Genomic DNA, 11,488 nt, shown 5'->3' on the forward strand with positions numbered 1-11,488 from the left:
ATTTTAAATTGTTTAGTTAGATAATTTTTAAATGTTTAGTTTAGTTTTCTTAACTTGAATAGATTATGTGTGAATGTTGAATTATTTGTATTAGTTATTTATCTTTTAATTTTATGTTAAATATTAAATTTTTGTATCAGTTATAGTTTTTTTGTATAAAATAATTTGTATGAATTTATTTAATTTAATAAAAAAATAAATTTATTTAAAATTGATATAAAAAAATTATGAAAATTTCAAAATTGATATGAAGATGTGTATGCCTCAGATATCGAAATGCGGAAGGAAGAACATCAGATCTCAAAATCTGATTCTCTCTATATTGGATGTTGAAGTCAAGTTGGCATCTCTTAGCTGCTCATACATATACGTTAATACAACAACACCCCAAGCATATTGGCCACATCCGTGTACATCTCTAAAGAGCAAAAAGTAAGATACGTGAATGAACGTGGTAGTCTTATCAGCAAATATAGTGCATCTAACTAAATGCAACAAATATGTCCGGGTAGCGTACTCCCACTACTGCTCCTCACAATGCTTAGCATAGATGTCTCAAAGTTAGCTTAGTCTGACTTTCGCATCGTGAGCTACATGCAACTCAACACTAGCTCTCCTGCCATCCACGCCTAAAAGCTCGACAATGGCGCGTCGACTTTCTTTAAAGTCCACTTCCTCTAGATTAATAAATTGCCCTAGAACCGGGAGATACAACAATGATGACACATCATCCAAAGTCATCGACATTCACCCACGGGAGATGGAAATTGTTGGTCTCGAAATGAAATCTCTCCATGAATGCCAACAGGAGACCCCTATTGACGTAGTCATATGAGATGTCAGCCAGAGACATTAAACCGGAACCATACATGATTTCTCTAATGCCTTCGAAGCAGGATCCTAGTTTGTTTAACTTCTTCTTGTGGGAGATCAACTTGATCTCCACCCGGTCCTAAACAATAATATTTAATATAAAATTTATTTCAACTAAACAATAACCATATTAATTAAAGTTTTGCACTTACCTGACCATGCCATATCACATAAGTAACATGGTTCACGTAATGTATCAATACTGAATCTTGTACTCGACTTCCACTACATGCACCTTCAGGAACATCCTGATGGTGGTCCTCCTCAATATCATGCTTCTCAAGTGGATGCTCCTAAACTGCATTCTCCTCAAACCTGACATCTTCGTACTCCTCAACATGAACATTAGGTTGAGCATTTGTATGCCTTTTGCAAGCAAAAGCAGTAGGTCTTCTACCATAATTACAACATACTATAAAATTGAAAAAAACAAATGCACCAACCTAAGCAATGAGCAATGCATGAAGACGAGTGACAAACACGAAACAGTGTGTGGTTGTGTGGTTGCACAAAGAAAACCAACTTCAACCTCCACGAAGAACATTAATTTCCTGTGTGTGCCTGGAAGCAAAAACGACAAAGAAATGAAGCAAAGTGAGAATCAAAAGAGAGAATGAGATTTGATGCAAGAGAGAAATATGCTTGACTATGCACCAACCTTTAGGGTCAAAGTGAATGTGTTGATGCACGAACAATACCAAACAAAGCTCTATGTATGCTAGGAACCAAAGAATGAAAGGAGAGGAAGAGAGAAGCGAGAATAGAGATAAAGAATGAGATATGAGAGAAATATCTGTGCCAAAAATTTGCACTGACAAAGTTATTTTCAAAGGAATCTTTGATCATTCTTTTTTTTCGTTTTTAAATATTAAAAGCTTTTAAATAGAGGCGATTTGGGTATTTTGTAAAAATTTGGAGGTGTATGGAGAAGGGGTTGGATGTTTAGGGTGAAACCCCGTTAGGAGGATGTATGGACTAGGTCACGAAACTTGACAGGACCAAATTTCTCTTCGGCCATTTTGTTTCTATGTATGTGGGACCATGATGGGTTTATAATATTTTGGTTCATGGACAAGTGGCCCCACCAGTGGGTATTGGTTTTTTAAAAAGGTTTGACCGAGTGGTGCCTAAAGGTCTTATGAAATAAAGAGAATTGCACGTGAAAAATTGTAGTATGTAATATATATTAATATGAATCTTTGATTCGACTTTAAAAGTGAGAGAGAAAAAAAAGGTGCATGAAATCAAAAGGTTTTTAAAACAGAAGTGTAAGTTGAAAGCGTGAATATATGCAAAGGAATAATATACATAACTAAAGAGATGGAACGTGAGACTACATAAGATAGGATAGTTGTGTTTTTAAATAGAAAGGAAAAATGTGCACCTAGGACTCATGTGAGAAGAAGCAGAACCTTCTATCAGAAAGAGAAATATGAAACTATAACAGAAAAAAAAGTGTAGTTATAGATATCTTCAAGAGATTAAAGAAAGAAGGATTGGGCCATACAGATAAAAGGCAAGAGTTTCTCTTCTAGTGTTTGTTTTTTGTGGAGAATGGGCATACATAGATAAGGGGGAAGAACCGGTGAAGGGAGAAAAACTGAGAAAGAGAGGGAGAGAGTTGTGAGGAAGAGAGAATGAAATCGTGGAGGGATTGTTTATGCACCGTAGGAAGACATTGAAGAGGAAGAAAGAGCTTGAAGAAGGGGACTTTAAGGTCGTAGACGTGAAGCAAAGGAGGAAGGTTTGAATTCATCCAAGTAAAGGGAACTAACTCTCTATGTTTGTGATTGTGTATGATGTATGTAGCCTAGATCATGTGATCCTTGTGCAAATAGTGGGGTTTTGGTGTTGTAAACCACTCATGTAGAACTGAGGTTCAGTTCAAGGGTTATGTTTTGTGTGTTTGTATTGGTCATATGCATGTGAGAATTGAGTAGTAACGGTTCAGAAGGGTGATTAGGGTTGCATGAGGAAAGTCGTAAAGAAGATTAGGGTTATATGAGGAAAGCCTTAAACAATATTAGTGGGTGCTAACTTGGGTTTGTCTTTATATGTGGGAGTTGGTTTGGTCGGTGTTTCACTTTCCTTTATCTAGCTTAGGTACTTTGATTAGGTAGTTTCTTTTCCTTTGTTTCACTGGAACCATGGTGTTATGATACATGTTAGTCTTTGTTCTTTTGCTTCCTACTAATGTTTCAAGCTAGGTATTGTATGAAACATATTCTACTCTGAATTCTTGGTGTTCTTTATGTGGGAAAGGGGGATGTTACGTGAAGGCATGGGGTTATGTTCTTGGTTCTTACGTGAAGGAGGATAAGAGATGGAGACCTAGGTGTGCATGGTTTAAATGAGGAGCCTTACGGAAGAGAAAAGAATGAGGGAGAGAATGTGTCTTTAGTGTGGTTGTAGATTTGATTTGTGGTTGATGTGGGTAATGTTAACTTTGGTAGTATATGTTTTGGGGCAACACGTGAAACTTTAGATGGAAAGGTGTAGTAAGTGGTGCATGGCTTACATTCATTCTCAGCAGATGGGTAATAAAATTGTTGGTTTTGTTAAGAAAATATTGTCTATAAGACTAAAATGACTAAACGTCCTCATATATTTTGAAGTTTAACAAACAATAATAAACGAAATGAGTATATGACAAAATGTTATCATTAGATAAGTAATACAACTAAAATATAAGTGGTTTATGAAAAAGCTTTTTGAAAACTAAATACCTTAAGAAAAGATTTAGTAACCACACCAATACATGAACAGACGAACCACTAAACGGTTTCTCGAATAAATGCATCAATGAGAGTCTTCATGAATGCAACTAATGTTATACATTTCCAAACAATGATCAAACAACCTCTCAACATGTCTTGATAGATAAAAGTGTCAAAAAATGTTTTTAGAAACTACGCTATAAGTCTTAAACGATGTCCAAAACTTGTAATGAAAGAAACTTTGCTACACACATTTTTGAACGAAACAGAGATAACTTAAAGAAGCGTTTACATAGGCTAAATGACTTTATGTGCCAAACAATCTTCTTCATTCAATGATGAAGTCTTTATCACTACTTGGTATCTTAATGAAAAGCTTAAACGATCAAATGTTGCTTGAATAGTAGAAAACTTGAAAAACACTTTGTCATTCTGAGCATGCATTAAATGTCATTAAGACTTTGTTCACTTGAATGGATTTGGGGGAGAGTGATTGAATGGATTTGAGAGGATTTGAAGGTAAATATTTTGTTGTTTATTTGAGTGAATTTTAGAGGAAGTGAGAGTGGATTTGAAAGTAAAGTTTGTGAGAATTAGTGTAGGATTTGATTGATGTAATAGATTAAAAAAAGTTACTTTCAAATCCACTAACTTACCTCCAAAGTCCACTCAAATAAACAACAAAAATTTACCTTCAAATCCTCTTAAATCCATTCAATCACTCTCCCTCAAATCCATTGAAGTGAACAAAGTGTAAATGCACAATGTTTAAAAACAACAAAAGTGATAAGAAATAAGACATATTTTCCTGCATGCATATCTACTCTACTCTATGCAGATTACCGATGCCAAGTATCCACCTGCATGCATATCCAAGACTTTGTTCACTTGAATGGATTTGGGGGAGAGTGATTGAATGGATTTGAGAGGATTTGAAGGTAAATATTTTGTTGTTTATTTGAGTGAATTTTAGAGGAAGTGAGAGTGGATTTGAAAGTAAAGTTTGTGAGAATTAGTGTAGGATTTGATTGATGTAATAGATTAAAAAAAGTTACTTTCAAATCCACTAACTTACCTCCAAAGTCCACTCAAATAAACAACAAAAATTTACCTTCAAATCCTCTTAAATCCATTCAATCACTCTTCCTCAAATCCATTGAAGTGAACAAAGTGTAAATGCACAATGTTTAAAAACAACAAAAGTGATAAGAAATAAGACATATTTTCCTGCATGCATATCTACTCTACTCTATGCAGATTACCGATGCCAAGTATCCACCTGCTTCATCCTATACAAATCAAAAGTGGACGTTAAAGACAAACACGACATTCACGGAATGTTCTCTCTATCAAAAGTTGTGCTAGAAAGTTTGTACAACCTACTTTTAATAAAGAACTAAAAAAACATGTCTGCTTTAATAAGTTGACTTTAACCAACAACTGCTACTTCCGACAAAACTAAGAAGATCTGAAGACCAAAGCAAAGTATTATCTAATAGGCATTTTCTTAAAGCCTACATATTAAACAATGTAAAAGAAAAGAGCAAGAAAATAAGCGCACAAATACAAAAGAAGATATTTGTGAAGAAAAGAAAAGCTCAAAAGAAAAAGGAAATATACTTTAAAGCTTAGCTTACATTTGTAAGAAGAGAGAAAAAATTGAGAGTCTATTAAATTGAATTGTATTATATATATACATCCTCTCTATGAGAGTAATGGTGTAAAGACTTGCATTCAATCTGCACTAGTAAAAAAAAGGTTTTCTAACCCGCATAATACGTCTCGGTTTGCACAAACCCGAAGCAAATATAAAGTGAAAATGAAGTTTTGAAGCGACAAGTTCTAGAAGCCGAGAGCAAGATTTCTCAGTCTTTTTCTCAAAAATAAATTATTGGTTGAAACAAACATCGACCTAAGAACCAAAATTGATAAACTTGAGGAATCATTGAACCGTGCACTATCAGAGAAGGATGCCACTACTCAAGAACTTGTGGCTCATAAGAACAGTCTTGCTGAGTTGAATGATTTACAATCAAAATCCACTCAAATTCAAAGTGCAAATGAATCCCGCATTCTATAAGTAGAATCACAATTACAAGAAGCGTTGCAAAGACATACTGAGAAGGAATCAGAAACCAAAGTATTGAATAAGAAGCTGAAACTAGAGAACCAAATAAAGGTGTCGGGAGTAGAATCAACGGTTTCTCACATCCGTACAGGGTAAAATGGGAATGATGAGGTATAGGGAGTAACATGTGGTGGTGGAGGGAGTAACTCTCTTAAGGTTATGAGTTTATTGACCCACATAGCCCTAGCATGTGCAGGCCTGTGATGAGGTGGGTGGGTTGCCCATTGGTCCGCAAACAATTTAAAATTCTAATTCCCAAAAACGCATCTCATTTACTTATTCTCTATTTTGCCTTTCTTGTTTCTTTTTCACATTTATCTTTCTCTATTGTGAAACACAACATAGAAGGCCACATTCATGATCTCTTCTTGTCTTGTAGCAACACATTCAAATAACGATCTCAACCACTTCACGTATGACTATTAAGTTTGATTAGAATGTAATAGTATAAAACTTCAACCATTTCATTTTGCTAAAGTTGTTAAATAGGTATGCAAAATTTGCAAAAACTATTCAACCAGTGGATACAAGTGAATTTTTTTTTTTGTAAAGTATGAAACTTGTTATTTATTGAGAAAATAAATTCTAGTCAAATATGTGGATTGGCTTAGAGGACAACCCCAATGAGCGGCGAGCCAATATTTTAAACCCCCCTACCGAAAAAATTTTATGTTTATTTATTATTATATTTATTTATATTATTTATTGTGGTTTATATTCATATATATATATATATATATATATATATATATATATATATATAATTTAAAGTTAATTATTATATCTATAAATAAATTATAAAATTTAGCTAAAAAATATAATTTTTTTATTATCACTGTTTTTATAATAAAATGTCCTCTACATTTAACTTAAAATTTAAAACAAAACGAATTTTATAAATAATTGAATATTATAATAATGTACATAATAAATTAAAAATAATATAATTTACTTATAATAAATTATTCCAAAATTTACTAATTTCTTGTTAATATATTGTTTAATTGAGTAATATAATTTACTTATAATAAAATATTCTAAATTTTACTGATTTTTTGGTAATATAGTATTGATATTCTCTCGTAACAAAAAAATTAAATATAATTAAAATGTTAATTTTGAAAGAAAATATCTTAAAATATACTAATAAACATGCTTATTATTATTTATTATGACTTATTATTATTTGTAATTGTTTATTATTTATTATTATTTGTATTATTTATTATTATCATTATTATTATATATTATTGTTATTTATTATCTTCCATCAATATATTATGGTTTATTATTAATTCAACTAATTTCAAAAGTGTAGTCTGAGAGTATGGTCAATACCCTCCCTAAGATAATATTATTATACAGTTCTAGTTTATTGGTGTTTTACAGATAGCATGACAACCATTACAAACTTTGTAAGAAGAAAGGTGCCTACTTGCAAGGAACAAAAAGCACAAGCTCCTAGAATGACAACTTTTACAAAGCATACTCCTTATATTCTAGTAATTTGTTCAATTTTTCATCTCTCCACATTCTAAACCTTTTTCTGTCCTTCTTCTTTTGTCTCTTTTATTCCTTTAGTTTCACCACAGTAGGACATAACATCATTTTTCATTGCCCCATTGTTCAAAAAACTTTCCAACTTCTGTGTTTTGTAGAGGGACAATGCCATGTTTTTCTTCTCTTGACCCAACCTTTGCCACTTGTTTTTTTGCCTGTAACTTTCTCAAATACTTTTCTAACTCTTAACATTTTCTTTATGGCTTGTGAAATTTCTACATCTTTTTCCCTTAGAACATGAAGTCAACGAATTTCCAGTTTTTTCAACAATGTCTCACCTGTTGTTTTTCATGCTCTTTTATCGTATATCTCAATTTCATATCCTATCCCACTCAAAATTAACAATAAAAATCTTAACTTATCATAAATAATAATAATATATTCTTACTATCATAAATAACAATTCATAAAGCTGCGTATGAATTCTAACCTCACATTTCATATCCTGATCAATCTTTTCCCATTGTTTCTCAAAATGAACAATAAACATAGGAGAATTCAACACTTTTTTGAACTACAAAACATTGCATAACTCTCTCAAATGCTATTCTGGCAGCCGTTGTTATTATTGATGATGATTGTGCTCAAAATTGATGTCGAAACCCAGGAAGCCAGAAGAAATAACTTTAATAGCTTATGCGGTAGAGAAATTATTTTATTCAAAGTTTTCTTAATAAGCCTTAAAATAAACATCACCTATATTATGATAGGATATTGTTGAAAGTCACACATCGATTGTAGATAAGATCAATTTATAATATATAAGTGGGTGCAAATCTCACATTACACGCCAATTAAATTTGTGGGGTTGAGTTAGGCTTAAAGTTCATTTCTTAACATGATATCAGAACCAGGTTAGAGCCTATCATAGCTATGTTTGTTGGGCATGACCATCGGACCACCCATTAATGTCTAGTCTCACGCTCGAGATGTATGTACTTCGGCGTGAGGGGAGTGTGTTGGAAGTTCCACATCAATTAGAGATAAGACCAATATTTATAATATATAAGTGGGTGTGCACCTCACTTTACAAGCCGATTTTGTGGGGTTGAATTAGACTTTAAAGTGAGTTAGGTTTCCTTTATATAGTTGGGGTCCTGACATGAGGAAACTTTTGGAGATAATTTTGTAGATTGAGCTTTAGCTCTTTGTGAAGGGGAAACCCTTCAAGGAGAGAGTGCTCTCCTATTTTTGTGTTTTTTTAAGTCTATATAATAAATAATATTATTATTCTTTCTCTTTCCAATTCTTGGTTTTAATAAAATTGGTCTGACTTGTTAGATCATTGAAGGGAGAAAGAAATGGAAGGAAAAGTCAGCACATTTGAAAGAGCAATGAATCTAAGGAAGAAAACTAGGGAAATTCATCAAGAACATAAAGAATTGACTAAAGCTCTTGGGTGGAAATCCAGGAACCAAGATAAAAGTTTTGAAGGAAGTCAGGGGTCAATTAATGGAGATAATAGATTGGGAAAGAAAGAGGTAAAGATGGGTATGGATGCTGAGAAAAATAGTCTGCAAGACATCAAGAAAGCAAAGAAACCCTTAGATGGAGGAAAAAATTCAATCAATTAGGAGGAGAAATGAGAAGAGGATACCATTGACAATAATGGAACTAGGAAGGGTGAAGAAGAATCACTTTTCTCGTGTGTTAAAGGAGTGAAGTTGTCCACATTTGAAGGGAATGACACCCAAGAGCTTGAAAACTAGGATAAAGTCTTGGTTGTTTTATTTTGAGAGTTAACACACATTTGATTCAATATATTTAGGCATCCTTCACAACATAGTGATAATGATTCAAATACTTTTGTTAAAACTTTAACACACTTGACTCAACAACTTAAATAACTAAAACTATGAAGAAAGCAATTAAAATAGAGATTAATCATTCTATTATTGAGGAAGAAATTAGATTTTTGAAACAAAGGGGAGAAAGTAAAAAAATAAAAATAAAATTAAGCAAGAGTAGAATACTTAAGGCTTTATGTTAGAGGGGATTGAAGGTAAGGATAGTTTATGCATAAAAAAAATTTATAAACCATCCTCAAGGAACGAAGCTTAGGGAATTTATGATTTACCTTCCTCACTTATATGGAAAAGATGATGTAGAAGTCTACCACAATTGAGATGTGAAGGTGGAATAGTGGCTTGCTTGTCACCAAGTTAGTAAGAAAAGGAGGAGATGTGTCTCATCTTACTAAAACAAGAAATTTATGGATAAGTTCAAAAGACTTCATCAAAAGAACATGAATTTAAAATAATATAGGCAAATAAATGAAGTTATACATAATCCGGATTGGAATATGGATAGGATCATGGGTTACTTGAGTCTTGAAATAAGATATATACTAGAACTTCTACCTTACCAAGATTTAAATGATCTAGTTCAATTTTGTATTAAGGTAGAACAACAAAATTTGAGAAAAGATTATTATAGAAAATTGCGACTCACTCTAACTCTTATCTTTATGGTGTTGAGCTAGGAACGTTTATGTGTCTTACAATGCTTAATGCAAAGTTGCTTGTTTTGTTGGAGGATGTTTTGACATGACTTTGAATGACATTAATGACGTTAGAATTCATATCAATTATTGAGAAATGCTTGAGTTTGAATTTTGGTGAATACCATGAATATTGTGGCTAGGAAAGTATTTTATCCCAACCTTATGGTAGGTGTCAAATGTTTTTAACGAATTTTGGTGAAGAGTCTTTTAGGAGAGTCAATAATATCTATAGATCATACTAAAGGGAGATTAGATGAAAAATCTATTTACATAAAATTCTATAATACTTAAGTTAGTATAAAAGTATGAATGTATAAAATATTTAATATTAAGTAATAATATCTATTGAGTATATATATAAGATTTAATTGACCTATCAAATTTGTTAATAATTGGTGAGATAATAAGATTATAACAATATAACACAAAAATAATAATATATGAATATATTAATGAATTTGTGTTGGATCAATACAATTTCATGATTAGAAGTTGAATCTCTTTATTTTAAGATTCTTTTACGAGTAGTTAATAATTGATTTTTTTAAGTGGGTGAGAAGATAATTGATGGTTGAAATGTAAAGTATATAATTTTTTTCAAGTATATATATATATATATATATATGGGTATGCTAACGCGCGTACGTCTATTTTTTAGTTGGTACATTTTAACAATGTGTATCGAGTTTTAGTAGACAAAAATACCCTTATATATCATGGATTCTAAGTTTTAAGGTTGATGGTATTTTAATAATTTTCATTTTAAAAACTAAAAAAAAAAGAAAGCTCCAAATCCTTGCTGATCTCTCTCATTTCTCTCCACCTTTTTTTTTTCATCTCTCTCACTCCAACATTTTCTCTCTCATCCTATGGTAGTCCTAACTGAAAAAAATCAGAAACATTATTAAACAATCTTATAAAAAATGATTTTATAATGAGTTTTCATTTTATAATTTTTGTCTTATCTAATTTTATCCAATTTAAGCAAAAAGGAATTGGTAATTGACTTGGAAAAAATCAGAAATATTCGTTGCTAAACAATTTCTTACAAAAAATGATTTTATAATGAGTTTTCATTTTATAATTTTTGTTTTATCTAATTTTATCTAATTTCCAGAAGCATAATGACATCAAAGGAATTGGTAATTGGCCGGAAAAAATCAGAAACACTCAGTTGTTAAAAAATTTCTTACAAAAAATGATTTTATAATGAGTTTTCATTTTATAATTTTTGTCGTATATAATTTTATCTAATTTTCACAAGTATAATGACATTCGAAGAATTGGTAATTGGGGTTTTTTTAGAGATGATGATTCAACATATGCAAATGATGAAATTAGAGAGGTTAGTGAAGATGGTGAAATTGAAGAAATCATGAACCTTTGCCTGAAGGTGAATATATCAATGACTCAACTCTTTACAAAGGCAAATTGTTTAACTGCAAGTTTTTCTGATTTTTTCAATTAGAACTACAATAGGGATGATAGAGAAAAGGTTGGAGTGACAAAGATGAAAGAGAAATGGTTGAGAGAAATGAGAGAGGTGAGTAAAGGTTTAGGGGTTTCTTTTTTTTAGTTTTGAGAATGAAAATTATTAAAATACCCTTAACGTTAAAACTTATAATCCATGTAAGGGTATTTTTGTCTACTAAAACCCGATACACATTGCTAAAATGTATCCACTGAAAAACAGGCGTACACACGTTA

At 31.7% G+C, this 11,488-nt stretch overlaps 1 pseudogene; it reads right to left on the minus strand.

Annotated features, from left to right (window-relative positions):
- Nucleotides 1-727: 727 nt before the first annotated feature.
- On the minus strand, nt 728-8,184 carry LOC148203664 (uncharacterized; annotated as a pseudogene).
- Nucleotides 8,185-11,488: the final 3,304 nt, after the last annotated feature.

This window comes from Vigna umbellata, chromosome 2 (assembly GCF_029865625.1).
Source record: "Vigna umbellata cultivar VRB3 chromosome 2, Vumbellata_1.0, whole genome shotgun sequence".
Taxonomy (NCBI): Eukaryota; Viridiplantae; Streptophyta; class Magnoliopsida; order Fabales; family Fabaceae; genus Vigna; species Vigna umbellata.